The sequence below is a fragment of the Galeopterus variegatus genome, unplaced genomic scaffold (genome assembly GCF_000696425.1).
Source record: "Galeopterus variegatus unplaced genomic scaffold, G_variegatus-3.0.2 Scaffold2600, whole genome shotgun sequence".
Classification (NCBI taxonomy): Eukaryota; Metazoa; Chordata; class Mammalia; order Dermoptera; family Cynocephalidae; genus Galeopterus; species Galeopterus variegatus.
The window spans coordinates 244,629-268,093 of NW_007728711.1; positions in this window are offsets into that span (position 1 = coordinate 244,629).

A 23,465-nucleotide genomic window follows, 5' to 3' on the forward strand; every position below is an offset into this window, starting at 1 on the left:
TTTTTTTTTTTTTTTTTTTTTTTTTTTTTGTCCTTTTTGAGACCGGCCACACCGCACTCAGCCAGTGAGCGCTGTGAGCGCACCAGTCATCCCTATGTAGGATCCGAACCTGCGGCGGGAGCGCTGCTGTGCTCCCAGCGCCGTACTCTCCTGAGTGCACCACGGGCTTGGCCCAGACATAGAGCAGTCTTAATCAAAGTCATGATTTGGGTCTTTTAAATTTTTTTCATGTCTCTTCTTAACACATTGCTGTTTTCCTCTGCCTACTTGAACTTATGGATTTTATTTGCACCAGCTCTTTTCATGCCCATGGTTGCTAACTCTATCACCTGTATCAAGTGTGGGTTTGTTGCTTCTGATTGGTTTTATCCTCCTCATTATTAGTTTTATTTCTGTGCTTCTTTGTTTGCCTGGTGATTTCTGAGTGGATGCCACACACTGTGAAGTTTGTACTGAATTTTTTCATTTCTTTCAATACTTATGAGCTTTGTTCGGGGATACAGTTGAGTTGTTTGGAAAGAGGTGTGTCCCTTGAGGTTTGCCTTTGAGATTTCTCAGATGAGAACAGAGCTGCTTGTAGTCTAGGGCTCATTCGGCCACTCCTGAGGCTGTACCTTTCCAAGTACTCTACCCGAGTATCACAAGGTGAGGCTTTCACCAGTAAGGAGAACCTGCCAGGCCCGGCATGCCAACCTGCTGTGGGCAGAGCAGGCCTGGGAGCAGGCTCTTTCAGGAGGCTGAGCTGTGGCCTCCGGATCCTGGTTCCTCACCTGAAAGCCTGGGGAGTCAGCTGGGTGATCCTGAGACTCCTTCCTGTGCTGGGAATCCGGTTGCTACACACCTCCATTTTTAAATGGAGATTAGTCAGAGACTGGTCTGTGGAGAAGCTCACCTCTGTAAAAGCCATGCACGGTTTTGTTATTTTAGTTCTGTTATATTCAAAACACTTGCACTGCTACTTGTAAAACATTGAACATGCTCAGTGGTTCCTTTTACAAAGTGATAGTTGCTGCCAATTCTTATATCTCAAAAGGGACTTTTGGGGGTTAACATGACCTAAGACTTCCTCCTGAAATAAAGCAGGCAAACGTAAACCACACGGAAAGCTGCTCCTACGACACGTGCCTCCCCTGAAGTTAGCTGGCTCCCCAAACCCTGGAGGCAATGCCTGTTTTCTCAGCACAGGGCGGTGGCGGCTGCGGTCACTGCATCCATGCCTGGCTTCTGCCCTGAGGAGCGCATCGGCAAATTTTAAATCATACTTGTTGTACAACCGAAATAATGGTCATTACAAGTCCAAAATTTTTTCATTGATCAGAAAGTGGTGGCAGGACTTCTGCCGCTGGGCAGGTGGAGTAGACGTACTTCCCCCATAACTCTCATTAGTGCCATCAGAGACGCTGGACGTCAAACGTAAAACAAGCGAAAGAAGACTCTGAAAGGTGGAGTGAAGAAAGCCACTGACCAGGTGTCTCGAGAGCCCAGGAATGACGTGGTGGCAAGTTCCCTGGGCTTTCTTTTTGCCTCATGTGCCCCAGACATGGAGTAGAAGAAGCCAGCCACTCGGAAACACCCCCGGGCAGAGTCAACACAGCCCCAGGAAGAGCCTGCTCTCTCCAGCCATGGGACTGGGAAACGAGCACCCTAGCCGCAGACATCCCACCAGAGCAGAGGCACAGAACTAAGCACGTGGGAAGATGGTGTCCGTAGTTACCAGGCGAATGCAAGTTAAATCCACAGTGAGATTTTACCAACGAAAGGCTACAATGAAAGACTGAGAACACTGAGCCCGCGAGGACGCAGAGAAGCAGGATCCATCGACACTGCTGTGGGACCGCAACCGCTGCAGCACCTCTGGGAAAGAGTCCAGCAAACTAAACATCAACTACCACGTAGCCCAGAAATTGTACTGCTCAGCATTTATACCGGAGTGATGGGGACTTGTATCTGCATAAAATCCTGTACGTGATTGTCCATGGCGGCTCGATTCATAGTAGTCAAAGTGTAACAACTCAGATGGCCTCGATGGGCGAATGGTTAAACATACGGTGGGACACCCACGCTGCGGGTCACTGCACAGCAAGAAGGACAGATGAACCGTTGATATGAGCAGCAACCTGGACGCGTCTCCGGAGAATTATGCTGAATGAAAAAATCCACTTGCAAAAGGTCACACACGTGTGGTTCCATTTCTGTAATGTTCTTGAAATGGCAAAATTACATAAATTTTAGATCAGTGGCTTCCCAGGGTGGGGAGGGGATAGGGGTAGGAGAGAAGCCAGTGTGAGTCTAAAAGGGTCCCTTGTGGTGACAGAAATGTCCTGGACCTTGATATTGACACTGTTTCAGTGTCAATATCCTAGTTGTGACATTGTACTACAGTTTTTCAAGATATTCCCATTGGGGCAAACTGTGGAAAGAGTACGTGGGATCTCTCTGTATTCTCTCTTGCAGCTGCCTGTGAATCTACAACGATCTCAAAGTAAAACATTTATTAAAGAAGAGTCATGGCACCTCAATGAAGGCTCAGAGTTCTAACTCACTTGTACTTGTAGGTGAGCAGACCTTGAGCCTGAATTACAGAAACCCCTTTCCATCGCAGTGAAATGTGTCAGATTCAGTTCTGTAGACTAGGAATGGTGCCTCACTGCCAATATGCAGATAAAAATGTGAATGTGTTGAAATCAATGTGCAGATTTTGTGCATGGTCGCAAATCACTTTTCAGAAAGACACACATCCAGCTTTTTGGGAACCACCTGAGTTATTGTGAGATGAAAAAGGATCTTCCCCATCCTGAAGCATCTTTTTTATCCATCATATGGCCACCATCAGCAACAGAATAGAAGTTCCATAAGGCCCCCTGCAGAAGTCCCTGCTGAGGCCAGCACAGGAGGGTTTGCTGTTTTACCAGGTGCTGTGTGGTGGCCAGAGACCCCACACCTCCTACCTGCCCCTCTTCTCTTGTGGGCCTGTGTCTTCACAGTCATTTCTGCCACACCTCAGGCTCCTTACGAACCTGCCTCTCTCCTGGAGCTGGCTTTGTACACTTGTCTCATGAGAAGGAGCAGGGTCTTTGCCCACTGTATAAATTCCTAGGCCTTTCTTCCTCCTGGAGACTCTGGCCCATATTTCATAAGCTTCATCAGGTTATTCTCATACTCAGTTGGATTTGGGAACCTGCTGGTAGCAGGGCAGAGTGAGCTAGGGAGAGGAGGAAAGGGGGCCTCCATGGTTGTTGTTAAATACTGACTTCACCAGCAGCATGGCTGGTGGTGGTTTGCTTGCAGTGGTGCCACACAGAAGCTAGATGGAGCTTTTGTTGTCAGAGGGCATCCGTTTCCCAGAGGCCATTCACCCAAACTCATTCTATGAGGCAAACATCACCCTGATACCAAAACCAGACAAAGACAAAACAAAAAAGAAAACTACAGGCCGATATCCTTGATGAATATGGATGCAAAAATCCTCAACAAAATACTAGCTAACAGAATACAACAACAAATACACAAAATTATACACCATGATCAAGTGGAATTCATCCCAGGGATGCAAGGTTGGTTCAACATATGCAAATCAATAAATGTGATACACCACATCAATAAAATTAAAAACAAAAACCATATGATAATTTCTATAGATGCTGAAAAAGCATTTGGCAAAATTCAACATTCATTCATGATAAAGACTGTCTACAAGACTGTTGAAAGTATCTCAACATAATAAAAGCCATATGTGATAAGCCCACTGATAATATCATCCTGAACAGCTTTTCCCTTAAGAACAGGAATTAGACAAGGATGCCCACTCTCACCACTCCTATTTGACATAGTGTTGGAAGTACTAGCCAGAGCAATCAGAGACGAGAAGGAAATAAAGGACATCCAGATTGGAAAAGATAAAGTCAGAGTGTCCCTGTTTGCAGATGACATGATCCTATATTCAAACAGCCTAAAAGTCTCTACAAAAAAACTCTTAGAGTTGATAAATGATTTGAGCAAAGTTGCAGGATACAAAATCAACACACAAAAATTGGTAGCATTTCTATGCTTCAACAGTGAGCATGCAGAAAAAGAAATCAAGAAAGCCTGCCCATTTACAAGAGCAACCAAAAAAAGAAAATACTTAGGAATAAAGTTAACCAAGTATGTGAAAAATGTCTATGATGAGGACACAAGTAGAGAAAAATCTCTACAAAGAGGACACAAGAAGATGGAAAGATATCCCATGCTCTTGGATTGGAAGAATTAACATTGTGAAAATGTCCATACTGCCCAAAGTGATCTCCAGATTCAATGCAATCCCCATCAAAATTCCAATGACATTTTTCTCAGCAGTGGAAAAAACTATCCTAACATTTATATGGAATAACAAAAGAACATGAATAGCCAAAGCAATCCTGAGCAAAAAAATAAAGCTGGAGGCATAACACTACCTGACTTTAAACTATACTACAAAGCTGTGATAACCAAAACATCATGGTTCTGGCATAAAAACAGACACATGGATCAATGGAATAGAATAGAGAATACAGAAATCAACCCATACATGTACAGCCATCTGATCTTTGACAAAAGCACCAACTCTACACACTGGGGAAGGGACTGCCTCTTCAGCAAATGGTGCTGGGAAAACTGGATATTCATATGAAGGAGAATGAAACTAGATCCGTACCTCTCACCATATACTAAAATCAACTCAAAATGGATTAAAGAATTAAATATACATCCTGAAACAATAAAATTCCTTAAGGAAAGCGTAGGGGAAACACTCCAGGAAGTAGGATTGGGTACAGACTTCATGAATATGACCCCAAAAGCACAGACAATCAAAGGAAAAATAAACAAATGGGATTATATCAAACTAAAAAGCTTCTTATAAACAGCAAAAGAAACAATTAACAGAGGGAAGAGACAATCAACAGAGTGGGAGAAAATATTTGCAAAATATACATCTGACAAAGGATTAATATCCAGAATATACAAGGACCTCCAACCACTTTACAGCAAAAAACAAGTAACCCAATTAAAAAATGGGCAAAGGAGCTGAATAGGCATTTCTCAAAGGAAGATATATGAATGGCCAACAGACACATGAAAAAATGCTCAGCATCACTCAGCCTTTGGGAAATGCAAATCAAAACCACTTTGAGATACCATCTCACTCCAGTTAGGATGATAAATTCTGGTGAGGTTGCAGAGAAAAAGGAACCCTCCTACACTGTTGTTGGGACTACAAAATGGTGCAGCCTTTATGGAAAATGGTATGGAGGTTCCTCAAACAATTACAGATTAATCAACCATATGACCCAGCTATTCCACTGCTGGGAATATACCCAGAGGAATGGAAATCATCACATCGAAGGGATACCTATACTCCCATGTATATTGAAGCACCATTTACAATAGCCAAGAGTGGGAACCAGCCCAAATGTCCATCATCAGATGAGTGGATAAGGAAATTGTGGTATATCTACACAATGGAATACTACTCTGCTATAAAAAGAATGAAATACTGCCATTCACAGCCACATTGATGGACTTAGAGAAAATTATACTAAGTGAAATGTCAGGCACAGAAAGTGAAATACCACGTGTTCTCACTTATTTGTGGGAGTTAAAAATAAATATACAAACAAATAAAGGGGGCAGGGGAGGAAGAAGAAAAAAAAAGAAGACATCCATTTCCTCCCTCTGTCCCTTCCCACCAAATTTCACTACCCTGTTTTCTGTGAACTCCATCAGGAGTTCGTACAAGATCAACATTTGAAAACTTTGCAATTAGAAATAAAGGTTATAACCCAAATCCTCAATAATTCTAAATCTGTCTTTCAGGAGGTGCATTTACAATCACAGTGCAGTAGACCCTGCATCCTCAGTCTCGCTTCCGTGAGATATTCAGAGAGAGCAAGAGACAGACAACATTCACATAACTTTTATTATAGTGTATTAATCGTTCTATTTTATTCTTACTTACTGTTGTGAATCTCTTTCTGTGCCTGGCTTACGTATTGAACTTTACCATAGGTGGGTATGTGTGAATAGTAATAAAAACAGCACATACAGGGTTTGGCACCACCCTTGGTTTCAGGCATCCACTGGGCCTCCCCTGAGGGTAAGTGGGGGGTATGCACGTGTTTCTAAGGGTTGCTGTCAATTTATCATGACATAAGCCCCTCTTCACACTTCTTTTGATTTGTAGCAAAATGTCTTGCTGATTGTCATCGTCAAAGGACAACATCTCAACAGAAATCCATCCATCTCAACAATTTTATCACGGTGTCCAGATCGAATGCTCTGTCGTCGTTCTCGGCAAGGAATGCTTCTGAAGTTAGTAATATGCTACTTCCTGTGAATTTGCTGAAGGACGCCGTCCCGAAACAGAGATGCCTATGATGCTGATGAAGTACGGTTGGCAAGTCAGGGAGAGGGAGCATTTCTCAATATCATGCTGAGCACTTGAGAGCTGGTGCCCAATCTCAAAGGTCAGGGAAGAAAATCCGTCGGCACATCCCCCAGGCCTGCCAACAGGCAGCACCCAGCAGGTGCCCAGGCCGTTCTCTCTTCTCTGTGAGTCAGGAGAGGGTGGACATGGTCTGCGCGATGCCGCCTCTCCGGGCCCCTTGCTGGCCTGAGAAAGCCACTTCACTGCCCCTCTGGCCACTCAGAGCCCATGTGCTTTCCCCCAATGCCCCCATCTCCCTGAGGCCACCCCAGCTTGCTAACTTTTGCTCCGGCAGCCTCCTGCTCCACCCGAGTGAATCTCCTCTTTCTCGGTGTCTCCAGATATGGATCCGATTCTCTGAATAGCAACATTTACATCTAGCAGGAATGGCCAGCTGATTTCCCCCTGAGTGGTATTTCTGTTTTCCAAGAAAAATAAATTTTAATGGGTGAGGTGCATCTCTTCAAGTTAGCGTGAGGCCCACACCTGGTCTGTCCCACAGGAGAGGAACCAGCCATTGCTCCAAGCTGCAGACCCTGCAGGCCCTGCTGCCCCACTAGGGCCCTTCCAGGGCAGCTCAGCCTGCCAGGCTCACTGGGAGGGTCCCTCCGGCAGGAGGCACGCTGAGCCCATGGTTTGTGTGCCACAACCTTTCTCCCCTCTGCCCGCACAGTGGGCATTTGCCAGACTGTGACCAACAGGGAGCCACGGCCCTGAACTGGCGGGTCCAGTCACCCCCCTTGGGGTCTGACGGCATGTCTCTGACCCTCCTGTGAAAGGCCCCCTCCTCCTCCCATCCACACCCCGGGTTTCTGTGGAAACGAATCATCAAATTCACACCTTCTTCTCCATAAATAGACTAGTTAACCCAGAAAAATCCACATCAAGTGCCATCAGCTTTATAAGGTCACCAACGCTTTGTAAGATACCGACCTTCACATGCAAGATGCTTGAGAATCCCACAGGAATTGCTCTGTAGGCTGTCTGTGGGTTGATGCTTGTCACTGGCTTCTTGGGGTCCTCTATGTCACGTGATGGCATCAAGGCCCAAGTCCAGAAGCTCGACATTAAATAAACGCTGAAGGTCAGCAGGAGCCGAGGTGGGCAGTGAGCCTCAGCCAGCCTGGCCTCGTCATGACGGTGCTGAGACTCACCGCAGTGACCCGTCGGTGCTGGAACACGTCCATCAGCCGTAAAGCCCGCGCCCACGCTAAGGCCTCCCAGCGTAGGACCACTCACACGGACATCAACCCAGGCGCCCCACGGCAGCCTGTGGAAGATGATTCGGAAGTAAATTGTATTTGTTGCCTCCTCGGAGACCCCAAAACAAAAGTGGGCAGTCAGTGCTATGAATTTTATGACTGACCCTGTGAACATAAGAGAAAAGCAGCCGGTCTCAAGCAGGCAGAAAACCCACTGCAGCACCGTCCTGGTGCTGGGGGCCTGGAAGGACAAGCGCACCCTTTCCTGGACACGCCCTGCCCTGGCTTTTCCCGAACTAATGGGTTCAGAGCTCTTCTTTTCATGGTCTCATTCAAATCAGCCTATATTTAAGATGCCCAACACTGTTATGCAAATTCTAATTACTTAAACAGTACGATTTACTAGGATGCTTAAATGAGTCATCGCCAGCGTCAGTCCCCTGGTCACTGGGAGCCAGGTGTCTCGGCATGGTCTCTCGTGCCCCTGAACCTCTCTCTCCTCCTCCTCCTCTGTCCTTTATACCCAAATCGTTCTCGCTTGTGTACAAATCTTGGGCCTATGCAGTGCAACCCCTCCCCAGCCTTATTTCTCTGGCTCTGTCCTGGTCTTGTATCACAAAACCTCAGGAACAGAGCTGGAAAGACAGGGACTGAGGCAGTGAGTACTGGATCCTGCTGGTGAAGAAGCTTCTGACGGTGCCACCCAGCTCTGCCTGAGCATAAGCCCTGTGCTGAACCCCCTGCGTGGCACCCCTCCCCCTCGGATGAGGCTAGATGCTTGGACAGGTGGCTGCCAGGCTCCTCAGGGGGACCTGCTGACTCCGCCCTGCTCCCACCCGGCCGGCGTTTCAGCAAAACCGGCCTCCTCTATACACCACCCCCAGGCTGAGATGCTGTTCTCTCTGCGTCAGTCCTCCCTTCCTGCCTCTCTGAGGCTGTCTCCCACTCACACCAGCCCCTGCCCAAAGGTCCCCCCGGGAAGCCTGCCTGGACTGCCACCATGGCTCCCACGTCATCCTGCCTTCTCCTGCCACTTGTCCTGAGCACTTGACTCCGCCTTCACTAGATTTGTAGTGTTGATGTTTAAGTCTCTCTCCTCCAATCCTGTGGGCTGACAGACTGGGGACTGGGAATACCAGATGCAGGAACAAGGACAGCTGGGTTCACCAGGAGAGACAATCGGGCCTGGGTGGGACCGAGCACTGTCCTGGCTGCTGCTCCCACGGATGTGCTATGCTGCACCTGGGGGCTGGCAGCTGGGGTCCTGGCTCCTCCACCTATGTAATCCAGAAGCTTCCATGTATGTCCTGCTGGCTTGTCCTTTCCCATCTGGTTGCCTTCAGTGCCTTGTGACAGGCAACAGGAAAGAAAGTCAACAAGGACAGTCTGGAAAAGGGTGATTTCTACCTCTGCTGGAAGAGCTGGCCACAGCAGGGATGGGAGCAGGCCCCAGGAACAGGCAGACCACAGATGGGCCCAATGGACATGTAGGTGCAGAGAGTCCCACCCTACCAGGCAGCAGAGAGGAGTGACTGGGAGAGGAGCAGCTGGGAGAGGAGCAACTGGGGGAGAGGAGCGGCTGGGGAGGGCGTGGCTGGGAGGGGAGCCGGGCAGCAGGAAGGGCCTGGGAGGTGCTTATGTGGGGGTCTAACTAGCCTCGTCCAGTCGCCTCCTCTCAGGCAAGGAAGGACAGCTTCCCAGCCTGCCTGTGATTGAACCTGGAGGCACTCACGGGGTGGTGCGGAGTTGATTGCTTACATGGGGGGCAATCGTGAAGTGGCCCCGGAGAAGCTGCCTCTGCCATACTTAGCTCTATAATGGGGCTGGGGGCTGCATTCGGGTGCTGTGAGGTGGGGAGGCCAGAGTGAGCTCCAGCAAGGAAGGAAGGAGGTCAGTGCATGGGAACAGCCCTCCTGGGCAGTGTGTGTGCTGTGGGCCCTGGGGGCTTTGCCAAACAGTGTCCTCCCTGGAAATGACACCGTCTTTCCACTGAACTGTTTGAAACTGAATAGTGCGGAAGTAGGACAGACCCCGTATGGCTCCTGCACACAAACAATGGACAGAGACAGGCCTTTGGCCCGCGGCTTCCCAAAGGTGGAGGCCGAGGCCCAGCAGACCCTAGACCGACAGGCCCAATGGCCTCCACCTGGACATCTGGCCCCCTGGGGCCTTGCAGCCTGCAGGATGCCTGGCTGGGGTTTGGGGGCTCAGGGTGACATGAGCTGGGCAGGACCTCAGGCAGCTGAAGACCTGGCACTGGCAGTGGGCTGGTTGGGAGGCCGGGGCCCAGGGAGATGGCCAGCGCAGCTGCTAGGCCTGAGGCTCCTGCTGGCTGACACCACATCGTGCCCACAGCCGTGCTGCTCGTCCACACCTGTCCCTGCTGCTCCTGCTTTGCCACAGCCTGTCGTGGGCTGGAAGGGAAGCTGGAGCCCCCTTCTTACCCACCCAGCTCTGGCCTCGATGGGGATGGGGAGGCACACCCAGCCCCTCAGTGAAGCCACCCACTTGCTCCCCCACCTGCGGGGCTTGTGGACAGAGCTTGTCCATCGTTGTCCTGTGTTGCGCTGAGGCCTGTCCCCACCATCTTACACCCTGACCGGAATCGTGCCTTGGGGCTGCTTGGAGCCAGCCTCGGGTTCTGCCTCTTCCTTACAGCTGTGCTGTCCTCTTGACATGCAGCACCTTCTCTCCAGGCTGCAGGGTCTCTGTTCTTGAGTGTCCCTGCACATGGCCTCTCTCTTAGAAACATGGTCTCACGATGAACTGTGCTGTCCCAGGAGGTCAGAGCAGCCCAGAGATGACCCTACTCTAGCTCAGGAAGCTGAGGCTGGGCTTCCACTGCCCGACGAGCCTGGTGGTGGCCATAGTGCCATCCTGCCCTCCTTCACTTTCCTGGAGAGGGGTCTGCAGGAGGCTTTGGGGGGCTCTTTGGATGGTGCTCCTGGCCCCAGCTTCTGCCACAGGTGGAGCCAACATCCATTGACTTCCGGCCAATTCTGGGGTCTGAAGCTGCTCCCACACAGCAGTGCCCAGCAGGGCTGGGGGCAGACCCTGCTCCCTCCACCCAGGCTTTGCACCCCCTGCCCAGCTGCTGCTTCCTCCTCACATGCCAGCCACTCCTGTTGGCACCCCACTCCTGTTGATGCCCCGCTCCTGTCAGTGCCCCACTCTGGGCTACCCAAGTTGTCCCAAAACGTGTCTTCTTCCTCTCGGCACATCCCTTCCCTGTCAGAACTGGCCAATGCTGCCGTCCACGCCAGACTGGCCTAGTCCTGGTCTAGGAGATGAGGGGATAAAAGTGGAATGAGCAGAAACAGACTGGCCAGAACTAACGAATGCATCGTTGCAGGAAAATAATGCCTGTGCTGCTTTCTGCGCAGTGAGGAGGCCCTTGCTCAGCACCGTTCCATCTCAGTCCTTTGTCACCATGCTCAGGGATGGGTGCCTGTGTCTCGCTGTTTGGTTCCTGACTTGCCTTCTGTGTTAGCTTGCCAGGGCCACCATAGTAGAGTGCCACACACTGAGTGGCCGAAACACACAAGTTCATTCTCTCACAGCTCTGGAGGCCAAAAGCCCAAGACCAAGGTGTTGGCAGGGCCATGCTCCCTTGAAGGTGCTGGAGCAGGGTCTGTCCCTGGCCGTTCTCCCAGCTTCTGGTGTGTCCTTGGACTGTGGCAGCACAGCTGGGATCTTCTGAGGACATTCTCTCTGTGTGTGCCTGTGTCTCTGTCCAAATCCCCCCCTTTAACCACTCACGTTGGATCGGGGCCCACCTTACTCCAGTGTGACCTCATCTTAACTCATTACATCTGCAACGACCTATTTCCAAATAAAATCATGTTCTGCAGCACTGGGGACTGGGGCTTAGGCTTCAGAATATGAATTCTGGGGGACGCAATTCAACCTATAACATCCTCTATTGGGTTTTTTTCCAGAAATAGCCTCTTCCATTTTATGGTAGAAGGCATGCTTACCGTTCCTTCCTGAGAGAACAGAGCAGACGTTGAACGTACTGATGACTCTGATAGGGTCTCCGGTGGGCGAAGAAGCCTTTGGTCATGTCCAGAAATCACTCGACTCATTGCTTTTTAATTTGGAGAATGTCGTAACTGAACATTTGTGTCCTGCTCCCCCCGCCCCATTCACACGTCAGAGGCTGCAGGGTCAGAGTCACTCTCTTCCTGGGCAAAGTGTTTTGGGGGGTTTTTTTTGTTTGTTTGTTTTAAAAATGGTGGTCAAAACACATAACCGAAAATTTACCATCCAAACCATATTTGAGTGTACAGTTCAGTAGTGTTAACTGCATTCACACTGTTGTGCAGCAGATCTCCAGAACTTTTTCATTTTATAAAACTATTAAACACCAACTCCCCATTTTCTGTCCCTCCAGCCCCGGGCAGCCACCCTCTGCTTTCCGTTCGTGTGAGTCCGACTGCTTTAGATGCCTCCTGTCAGTGGGGTCAGGCAGATTTGTCTTCTGCGACAGACTTATGTCACTTAGCATAATGTCCTTGAGGCTCCTCCATGTGACAGCGTGTGTCGAAGTCCTCTTTCTTTTTACAGCTGAGTAATATTCCCTTCTGTGGGTCCTCCACACTTCCTGTGTCCGGCCATCTGTTGCTGGACGCTTGGGCTGCCTCCACCTCTCAGCTATGGTGAACATGCTGCTGGGAACGTGGGTGTGCAGTTATCTCTTCAAGCCCGCCTTTCAATTTTGGGGGATGTTTCCTGGTCCCAGTTTGTGGAGGAGCAGGGTCGTGGCCTTGAACCCGCCATCCGAGAAGCCCATGGTTTGCACCTCCGCTGTCATCATGTCACCTCATGCCCACGTGCGAGAGCCTGGTTGAAAGTCAGGTGCCCAGTCTCTCATTCCTAGGGGGAGAGAACTAGGCTTCACAGAGAGCTCGCTGTGTGCTGTGGATGGAGATTTGCTCTCACACACGGGGTCCCCTCTTGGGCAATGGCCTCCGTGGCCTGGGACAGTGTCCTCAGTGCCGGACAAGGGCAGGGGAGGGGTCTGCTGTGCCCCCGCCCGGCACACGAGCCCCCAACTGCAGGCCAGGGCTCCGGTGAGAGCCACTGCAGGTGGCGGGCCAGCGCCGCCTGCTAACCCCTGTGCTTTCCCCACAGGTGAACGAGAAGATGTAGTGGAGCAACAGCCGACACCTGCCGGGAGCTCGGCGTGAACACTCCAGCCCAGACGGAGCCCCTGCCCCGGGGCGCGTCCTCTGGCCACCCAGCCTCACCATGTCCAAGAAGGGCGCAGGCAGCCGGGCCAAAGGGGACAAGGCGGAGGCACTTGCTGCCCTGCAGGCCGCCAACGAGGAGCTTCGTGCCAAGCTCACGGACATCCAGATCGAGCTGCAGCAGGAGAAGAGCAAGGTGGGCTCCCCCAGCCCCTGCCCCCAGGCGCGTTCACCCCCCTTCCCCTGCCCGGAGGTTCTGCTGAGAGGGCGTCGCCAGGTCTCTGGGAAGTGCCCTCCCTCGCTGTCCTGCAGGCCCCGGAAGGGTTCCTGGGGTGCTGAAGACAGCCCGCTCTGGGGCAAGGGGCAGAGGGTGGGGCAGAGGGTGGTCCCCTGTGAGCAGAGGTGCCGTGATGGGGGCCCCACCCGAGGTGAGCTTGGAGAAACAAACTCCTGCTGTGTGGGGACAGCCTCGTGCAGGCCCGTGCCGCAGGACCTCGGGGACCTTTGTCAAACGGCATCATCCCTGGCAACGATGCTGACATTCCCACGGAAGTGTTCATGGTGGAGTTGAACTAAAATACAGGGGACCAGTGTGGCTTCTCTTTGTGGATAAGGAGAAAGATGCACCATTGGCTTAGAGCTTCCTGGTATGGGGGTAGCACGTAACAAAACCCAGAGACGTGGGGCAAGACCACTGGGGACGGGAGCCCCCGACCCGGCAGACCCTGCCTGAGCCGGCCCACGATGACCTCCAACCCAGATGTCCAGCACTTTGGGCTCCTTTTGGCCTTCAGGGAAACTGAGCTTGTGCTGGTGGCCGAGGGTGGGCCTCTGGGGAGAAGGCAGGGGCCGGCCAGAGCACCTGGGGCGGCCTCCCCACTGGCCAGATCGTCCTCCCATCTCTGCCTGACCTTTGCCCTGTCCTTTCACCCGGCCTGCAGCTGTTGGGAGGCACGTGGCGCTGGGAAGGGGAGGGCCAAGATGAAGTGTCTGGAGCGGGTGGCGTCAGGAAGGGCCGGGAACCTGGGCTGCTGCTCTGCTGGGGGGCTGCAGCGTCCCTGGGGGCTTCCCGCTCTGGGCTGTAATGCCCCCTCCCTCCCCCTCGCTGGTGGCTCTCCTCGGGGTGTATGGCCGGCGGTGGAGGGGGTCGGGTCGCCTAACCCTCCGCGTGCCACTTTCCTAAGAGTAATGTTTCATGATACACGACAATTGCATGAATTCGGGTCTCAGTGTCCATGAGTGAAGTTGTACTGGAGCACCGCGGTGCCCTCATTCACTGCTGCCTGTGGAGTGGACCCACAGAGCCTACAAAGTGGACTTTTGGTCACTGAACCGAGGAAGCTCGCCGGCCCTGCCCCATGACTTCCCCTCCTGCCTTAAGCTCCCTCCTCCGTAAATGAGCAGGTGACGGGGGGGTGGGGGGGAGCAGGAGGCAGAGAGGGGCTCAGGAAGCTCCGGGACACAGCCTGGAGCAAGGAGAAGCCTTGCTGCCCATGCTGGAAAGTGGCACGGTGACCACATGTCCGCTCCCGTGGCCTTTGGGGATGATGTTGGCAGATGCTTGTTCGGCTCCTGCTCTGTGCCAGGAGGTCATGAAATCACAAACGGCAGCACCGGGAGGCCCAGACCCGCTGCCTGCTGGAGACACAGGTAGGGCACAGACCAACCTAAGGAAACCCTTTGTTTTATTTGGTAAAAATATAATTATCTTTCTAATGCAAAGAAACACCACATTGAAGACATCACCAAGAACAGTGCCAGGCTCTCTGTCCCCCAACTGCGGAGCGCGGCACACACTCTCTGTGCCGCCCGCAGCATCCTGAGGGGCGCATGTGCCTTGTTCTTCAGCTGTGTCTGTGTCTGCGTGGCCAGAGCTCTGGGCTGGCCAGGAGCTGGCAAGGTCCCTGGGGTGGCACCTGAGGGCTGCAACTCAGACTATCTGGTCAGTTTTACAGTGCACGTTATTTATTTTTAGAAGAGATGATACACCCTCTTAGTACCAAATTCAAAAGGAACCAAGGGGAAGGCACACCGAGAAGACGCCTCCTTCCTTCCACACTCCATGTCCCAGGTCCCTTCCCAGAGGGGTTTATGTGACGGTTTCCTGTACAGGCGTTGAGAAATCACAGGTGACAGCACACTGTACATACAACTCCTTTTTGCTCGTCCTGACACAGAGCATCTTGGACACGGCTCCATGTGCAGCGGTGGAGCTGACACGGAACTTGTTCATCGTATGTGTGCCCCAGTGTACATGTGCCCCGGCATACGTGTGCCCCGGCGTACTTGCCTGTCGACAGCGTTCAGGCTGTTTTCTGATTTTCAGCTAATCCAACAGCCCTATCTGCGTGTCTTGGACCATGTGTGCATGGGTACCTGCAGGATACCTTCTCTCAGGCTGCATTGCAGGGCCAGAGCGTGTCTGTGTTTGCAGTTTGACAGTGACTGTCCCAGGGTTCATGCAGAACACAGACGGTCCCTGGGCGAGGCCCAGGTGGCTCCAGAGGGGAGCTCCAGGAGCAGCCCCGTGTAATACTCGCCGGGCTTGGGTTGACGGGAAGATGCCGGCTGCTGCTAGTCTGTGGTTCAGCAGCAAGGACCACACAGCACCAGGGCCCTACATCGGCTCTCAGCAGTGCTCGTGTCTGCAGACGTCCTGGTTGCCCTGGCTTGGGAGAGGACTCCAAAGTCTTTCTCTCTCTGCCAGTAGCTTCCAAGTCCCTTGGGCTGGGTTCTCACCTTGCTGGGGACAAGAGTCTCCTGACCTTAATCCTGTTGAATCAGAAGCTCCCGAGTGAGTCCTGGGAGGGCTTTAACAAGCTCCATGACCACTTGAGCTTTGGGCATCCCTGCGGAGTCACTTCCCGCACACACTCATCCACCAGGTCCTGCTGTCTGTCTGCCTGCCATCCTCTCTTCCATCTTGTCTCTCAGCCAAGCTGCAGTGTGGGGTCCAGGGGGAGTGCGCCGGCCGAGACAAGGGTGTGCCAGTCCCGGGGAGGGAACGCTGGGTTTCCTGCATCAGAGAAGCTTCCAGGTGATGTGCAAAGTCACTATTCTTCATTGTCTTCTCAACTCCCAGAGGCTGCTGCTAATCTGGAAGCAGGGGCTGGAGAGAAGGAAGAGCAGGAGGGATTCAGGTAGAACCAGGGACAACAGAGAGCCCCTTTGCCACCAAGACCGGAAGACGTTCTCTGACCGCCCCCCACCCCATCTTGGCTCCCACTGCTACCTCCAGGTCAGACCTGCACCCTCCCCGTCAAGCATCATTTAAACATTCTAGGTTTCAAGGGTGTAGGTGGTGTGTGTGCGCGCACGTGCACGTGCAGTAAATAATATGGCAAACAGGCCGGTACCCACCGTCCAAAATTCACAAATCCCGCCATTTGGGGCTCAAAGATAATTGAGCTAGAACCTCCCAGACCAGCTGCCTCCCTTCTTCTTGTCCCCGGAGTCTTGGGGACCTGGGTCTCCCTGGGCCTCAGCAACAGCCCAGGAGGAGGACATGGGCTCCTCCCACCTAAGGTGCTGGTGGTCCCTGGCACCTCCCGTTTCTTTCCCAGTTCTCACCTGGGCGTCTGCTCCTTGCCCCGCGGTCCATTCAGTAAATGGAAGACGCGCATCCGAGCTCACCTCTGAGTCTCTGTGGCCTCGGGCAGTGTTAGCAACGAGACTGCAGGAAGCGTTTGAGAACCACAGGGTTCCCATGGCCTCCCACTCACCACGCGACTGGACCGTCACCGCAGCAGCGCCTGGGATCGCTGCCCTGCGAAATATTTGCTTAGGTCACGGCCAAGTGGGGAATATAAAGTATGAATTCAGTAATTACAACAGATACTAGCATCAGACCTGCGGAAGCCGCTACTGTGTATGTGCTAAAATTAATATCACTGTGACTAGAGGACAAATTTGTGTGACCAGATCTAGAGCTGTGGAGTTGCAGCCTTCTGTCCGATTTCTGAGAGTCCAGATGTGGAGGAGGACCTAGCTGCAGACTAGACTTCATGAGGTTTAATCATGCGCGGCCAGACCACCCTTCCTAGGACAGGCCAGCTCTTCTCTACAGGCGACCAAGTGCACCTGGAGGCGACGGGTGTGAACTTGGAAGCTCCCACACCCCCTGGGTGGTCCAGGCAGCAGCCCAGGCACAGGCAGGATACTCTTGAGGGGCCTCTGTTACCCGCGGCAGGGTCCGGGCCTTCCAATCTCCCAAGGTCAGATCCAAACACTTGGCCCCGCTTGATGGATGGGCCAAGATTTCTGTGTGGTTTCTCCAAGTTATGTGAAGACATCTTCCCATTCAGTAATTAAGTCTCAGTTCAGACTTAGCACCTGAAGCCATAGCCTCTGCCTAGGGCAGAGGGAGCGGGGGAGGGTTGTTCTGTCTCTGTTGTGGTCCGAGCCTACTGCACAATGGGGGACTTCCCTCTCTTTACTAAGAATTCTTAGCACATCAAAATTCCGCAGCTGCAGCATCTCGTTGTGCAGATTGTGACGTCCAGGGTAGAGAAGGTCGCTGTGAGGCACAGAAAGAAGCCAGTAACCGTAGCGGCCAGGAGCTAAGCGTTCTGGATTTCAGTCCACTGCTTAACATATCACCGAGGAATACATGAGTGGATTGAGATTTGACAGTGAAGAATAAAACGATTTAAATAAAAAAGGACTCTTCTCCAGGTGCCAGCCCTCTCTACCTGGAGATGTAAACGGGACCATCTCCAGTGTGGAAGACCCACCTCCTAAAAGGAGGGAGGCGGCCCCACAGGGAGAGAATCTCAGGGGGAAAGCTCTCGTAGAAACCCCATTGAGATGAGCTCAAAGTTGTCTTAAAGAAAGCGAGTCTCCTCTAAAACAGAAGAAGAGGTAAAAGTAATCCTGGGGGACGTAAGTCACTGTGCTTTCATCAGGGACTCGAGGGCTCGGCTCTAGTCTGGGCACAGAGCAGACCCTGCTGCCTGACTATGGGGTCCTAGCCCTGCTCTGACCTGCACCACACGCCATACTGCAGGCTGTGCCCCCAACGCATGAAAACTCCCAACATCGTGGACAAGGAACCCATGTAAGGAGCAGAGAAAAAACACACCCGACCGTAAACGCACACTTTACAACCCACTCTGAGAGTTGTGCAGGATCCTGGGTCTAACCAGGAGGAGGGGACCCCCAAGTGCCCGCTCACCGAGCAGCCGTGTGTGCCAGCCACTGTGCTGTGGAGGGAGGCAGGGAACGCACGGGAAGCGGGGACTAGGCAAGGGGACAGCTGAGCCAGCAGATGCAATGGACAGTGCTGGGGTTGCTCCTGGAGAGGCGGGCTTGGAGGGAGACCCCAACTAAGACAGGAAGACCCCAGGGTGATCGTTCCAGGTGAGATGAGCGTGGTTGGCTTGGGGCATGTGGGAGGCCAGAGTGGCTGCGGCCCTGGCCAGGGAGGGTGGCAGGAAAAGACAACAGTGGGGGTGGGAGGGGCACGGAGGCCATGCAGTTGGGGGCGGTGAGGGGACTAATGATGTATCATCTGACCGGGACGCTATGGAGAATGAAATGTACCAGGCTGGGACAACAAGGAAAAGTGGCCTCGCGGGCAAACAGAGATGACTGGGCATCCTCCATGGGCATGGTGGGGAGCTCGGCCATGGTCCCCACATGGCCAGCAGCCTGTGAAAGCTTTAAAGCTGGATGTGACCTGATGTATTTATTATATAAACACATTATAGATAGATTTACAGATTTAAAATATATTGATACTTTAAAATACCATCCGGCTACTGTGGGAGGGGCTGAGGGGAAGCAGAGAGGCGGGGGAGGGTGGCCAGCCCCGAGGTGCCAGTGCCCTGGCTGAGGGTGGCACCCTAGGACAGACGCAGGGCAGAGAGGGCAGGATGTGCTGACACAGCGTGTGCAGAGTGTGAGGGGATCGAGGCACACAAGCGGACCCCAGGTCTGGCCTTGGCAGTTAAAGGCTGGGGGTCCCTTCCCTGAGGCAGGGGTCTGGGCAGGAGTCCAGGGCTCTGCTTTGGACGGATCACTGGATACTCACGGTGGACATCAGGCAGAGGTTGTCAGGTGGCACGTGTGCCAGAAGTCTGCTGTCCACGGGAGCACAGGGCCTCACGTGTACGGAGCGGCAGGTGGCAGGTGATGTTACTGGAGGAGAGCAGGTGGGGAGAAGGGGGCATGCGAGCAAGCCTGGGCCTCAGCTCCAGCAGTGAAGCCACGGGGAGAGGTCACATAGCCCGTGGCCTTCATCTGAGTCACGTTCAGTTCCGGAACTCTCTGTCTTGCCTCTGTATTTTCAATATTGGCATTACGAGAAGGTCATTTTTTGCGGCTCATTACTGTGTTCAGTTGTGTTCTTTTCTCCAGAATTTTTGTCTATAGAGTCCCAGGTGACTCTGTTTTCACAGAGATTTGTAAGCATTTTGGATAAAAAAAAGGAAAGGTCTCGAGTCTTTCCCCTGGAGGACTGTGCACATTATGATGGGTCCCTTCATGTTTCTGTGCCTGTAGAAGTGGAAACATTTCCCATAAGGATTTTTGGAAATAACTTCGATTTAGAGATGTGACGATCAGTCTCCTGGCCGTCGGCAGCCACATCTCTCGCAGGCCCACCCATCACACCCAGCCTTGCAGTGCGGACGTGCCAGGCTGCCCAAGACGGCGGCTGCTCCGCCAGCCTCCGCTGCCTGGCGCTGGAACTCCCCCTCCGCTCGCTCTGTCTTTCCCTCCACCCTGTTCGCCTTTCGCATTTCCTCGGGCTCCTTGTAACGAAACCAACAAAACGCGGATTTGTAGACCAGAGAGCACACACCGCTTGGCGCTGAAAGACCGTGACCTTCACACATTTTTTAGCATGACTTATCTTGTGACCAGGACACTGTCTGAAAGGAATTGTCACCTGAGCTCACAGCTCACTAGTCAGTCTTGACCTGCTTTGAATTCAGCGTCTGCCTCCCAGCATTCTGTACGCTCAGACAGTACACAAGTGGCCAAGAGCACTGGAGATTTTACTCAAAGAAATGCAAATTACAACAAAGTTGTATGCACCAAATTGTTTTTACACACTGTTGATTCCCCCAGACATCCCCAGGAGCTGCTGGAAGAGTGACATAGGACGCCCTCTCTGCAGGCAGCTTGGGGACAAGCACACGGACCTGAGAGATGTTGCTAGGCTTTTGACACAGTGATTCCACTTCTAAGAATCTGTTGTAAAGAAAAATATTCAGAGATGTGCACCAATGTTTATAGGTGAGGGTGTCAATTTCGGCTCTGTAAATCACGATGAAAAAAATCAGCAGCCCCTAGTGTCCAGGCGTGGGGAAACGGCTGAGGAAATCGGGTGTACGCACACAGACGACTGCGCTGCAGCGTGGGAATCCTGCTGGGCAGGACGTTTGCTGATGGGGAGACAGTCACGCAGGGCGGAGCACGGGCCTGGGAAGGACAGCACTGAAGGTGTTCCTGCCCAGAGAAGTCTTTGCCTGTACCGAGGCCACAGAGACACTTTTCTGTGTTTTTTTCCAGAAAGTTCATTGTTTGACCTCTCAAATTTGTATCCAAAATCCACCTAGAATTGAGTTTTGTGCATGGGGCGAGTGGGGTCTAGACGCTTTTCCATACGGACATGAAATCGTGCACACCACTTATTTGTAAAAAGGGCTCTACCCACCGCACCACAGCTTCACTTGCACAGTGAGTGTCTGTGCAGCGGACTGTGTTACCAGCCAGTTCTTCACACCTCCCTGGATGACGCCTCGTGTCCTAGGCCTCTGCGGCATCTTGCTTTGCTTGGGCCACTGCAGAAGTGACCAGGCCCAGGCCCCGGCCTCCCACGTCTTCTGCTGGCCCCTCCCACCTCTGTCCTCACCACGAGGAGGAACGTCTGGACTGGCTGCCAGGCCCCGGGAAGAGCCACGTGGCCACCTGAGCCCCTCCACTGACCCACAGTCTCACAAGAAGTAATAAATGCTTGCTGCGTCAGTGTGGTGCGGCAGACGTGTCAGCCCGCGGTGGCTAACCGGCAGAGACTGCTCTTAGTGTCTCTACTCTGTCCCCTCGTCCATCCTCCACCACTACCGTCCTGTCGTGGACTAGTCACTTTACAGCAGGACCTGATTTCTGCAGCGTAAGCACCCTTGCTCTGTTCTTTTCTTAAAAACCGTCTCAGTCTTGGTTCTTTGCATTTCCAAATAACTAAGAATCTGCTTGTCCATTTTTGTAAAAAAGTTCCTGTAGACTGCACTGCATTGAATCTGTAGACCAAATTGACAAGTTTATACACTGAGTCTTTGGATTCGTGGGTATGTTATATTCTTCCATTTATTGAAGCACGTTTTAATTTCTCTCAGGAGCCCTTTGTAGTTTTCACATAGAGGTCTTCAGCATCTCTCCTAACGTGTATTCATAGGTGTTTGATTTTTTTGGATACCATTATAGGTGTACATTTTAACATTTTCATTCCTATTTATTTGCCGATGATATATAGAAAACGAGTTGGTTTTTTATATTTCAGTCGAGCATCCCTCATCACATTCACTCAGCCATTCGTCCGTTCAACAATCTTTAATGAGTACTTATTTTGCCAGGATGTGGGAAAACCACAGGAGCGGCTGCGTGATGCTGGCCTGGCTGGGCTGGGTCAGCGCGTGAAGCATTAACCATTGTCGCTGTGATTCCGTAAAAGGTTCCCGAGATGCCAACCACCATCTGTACAAATTAGAGCGCTGTTCACCCTAAGCAGCTCTGACGTCAGCTCGACCTGGCCGGGGCAGGCAGTGGCTGTTGTCATGGGGAGGCAGCCCTGGCCTATGCCTGCATGCCCAGAGAGGCGTTCACGGCTGCCTCCCTCTGAGGGCGCCGGGAGCCCACCCGCAGCCCAGACGAGGCCTCGGTGGCAGCCGCTTCTCAGCTCGCAGCTCTCCTGTGGCCTTTCTCGGGGTCACAGCCTTGGTGCTTGTGCTGAAGTTTTCTTCATTACCCTGGAATCATCTTGGGTGACATGTTGCCTGCACTGTCTGGTTCAGGCACAAGCACGGTGTTTGTTCTTGTAAAGGAACTAGTCCTCTAATGGCTGATCCCTAAGGATGTTGGTGTTGGAGGTCAGCAGAAGATCATTTTTCTGGAAATAAGACCACAGAGAAAAATGTCCTTTCTAGTAGGAAAGTGGCTTGATTTAAAGTCACGCATGAGCGGAGAAGCACAGGACCCCCAGGGCATTGTTTTGTCCACTTCATTTACAATTCTGTAAACCTGAGAGCTCGGCACTCTCGTTAACTCCCGTCTGAGAGCTGTAAACATTTTGTGACGTTATAAATGAACACTGCTGTTTCTGTCCATAAGTGGGTCTGGAAGTGATTGTACCAGAAGCTTCTCCCATGAGAGGGGCAGAACTCTTGGCAGCACAGCCCGGGTCACGTTAGGCAGGAGCCGTCATCCCAGGCCCCGGCACTGTCGTCTGGACACAGGACCCCCACCCGCAGCCCACCCTGAGGCCAGGTGCTCACTGAGCTATTTTTGCTGCTTATTAGACGAGATGCCTTTTCTGTGAAATTGAAAACAGTGACAACACAATCTCAACTTCCACAAACACTGTTGACTCAGGTATCTACCGTCCTGTGGGTAGCGTCTGACAAACCTCTCAGTCCGCTGCATCTCAGTTCTGTTTCGCAGTGGACCTGTCGGCACCATGCCCCCGGGTGGTCTGCACAGGACCCGCCTGCTCTAGCACCCAGTGATGCTCCCTCGAACAGCCTGTGACTCTCAGGTGCATCCCAGTCAGGACTGTAGGTTGTGGACATCTGTCCTGGGAGTGCTGGTCATTGGATCTCCCTGAACGAGCCAGGCACAGTCCGTCCTCACAGGGCCGCAGTCTGGCCTGAGGATTGAACTCGATCTTGACCCAGGAAGGAGCACAGTGGTGTCCATCACTGCTGAAATGACAGATGATGTGGGTGACCTTGTCTGTAACATAGGACAGAGCCACCAGTCTGGCCTGAGGATTGAACTCGATCTTGACCCAGGAAGGAGCACAGTGGTATCCATCACTGCTGAAATGACAGATGATGTGGGTGACCTTGTCTGTAACATAGGACAGAGCCAAGTGGACGGATGGCCAGTCTGGGCAGAGACGGCTGTGCTGGCACCCTATCCTCTGGAAACGGCTGTCTCTGCCACATGTGGGCCTCAGGGCCTGGCCACTGTCCACACCACCCACCTGCAGCTCTCTCCCACTCTCCTGGTCTGTCCTAATGCTGTGTCTGGATTCCTCTCTTCTGCCCCTGAAGAGTCACCAAGCCTGTGGCCACCTGCTTGGTCCCTGGCTGGGTTTCTCCCAGGTCACCCTGTGCACATCTTGCAGCCAGCCAGGACCACACCACCACGGGGTGACCCAGTGCGGCTCTGCCAGAGCATCCGTTAGAACACATGCAAATATCCGGTGTTCCCTCATGGGAAGGGTGGCGTCTGTTTGGAACTGGCAGAGAAGCACACAGGACCTCATGGAATGTGACTGACTCTGAGTGCATGCCAGTGGAAGGAGAGGGCATCCTGGACTCTTAGAAGCAGGTCATCACATATTCTGGAAATAACTCTAACTGACCCCTTCACATCTTTCAGAGCCCCAAGACAGCACATACCAGCAAG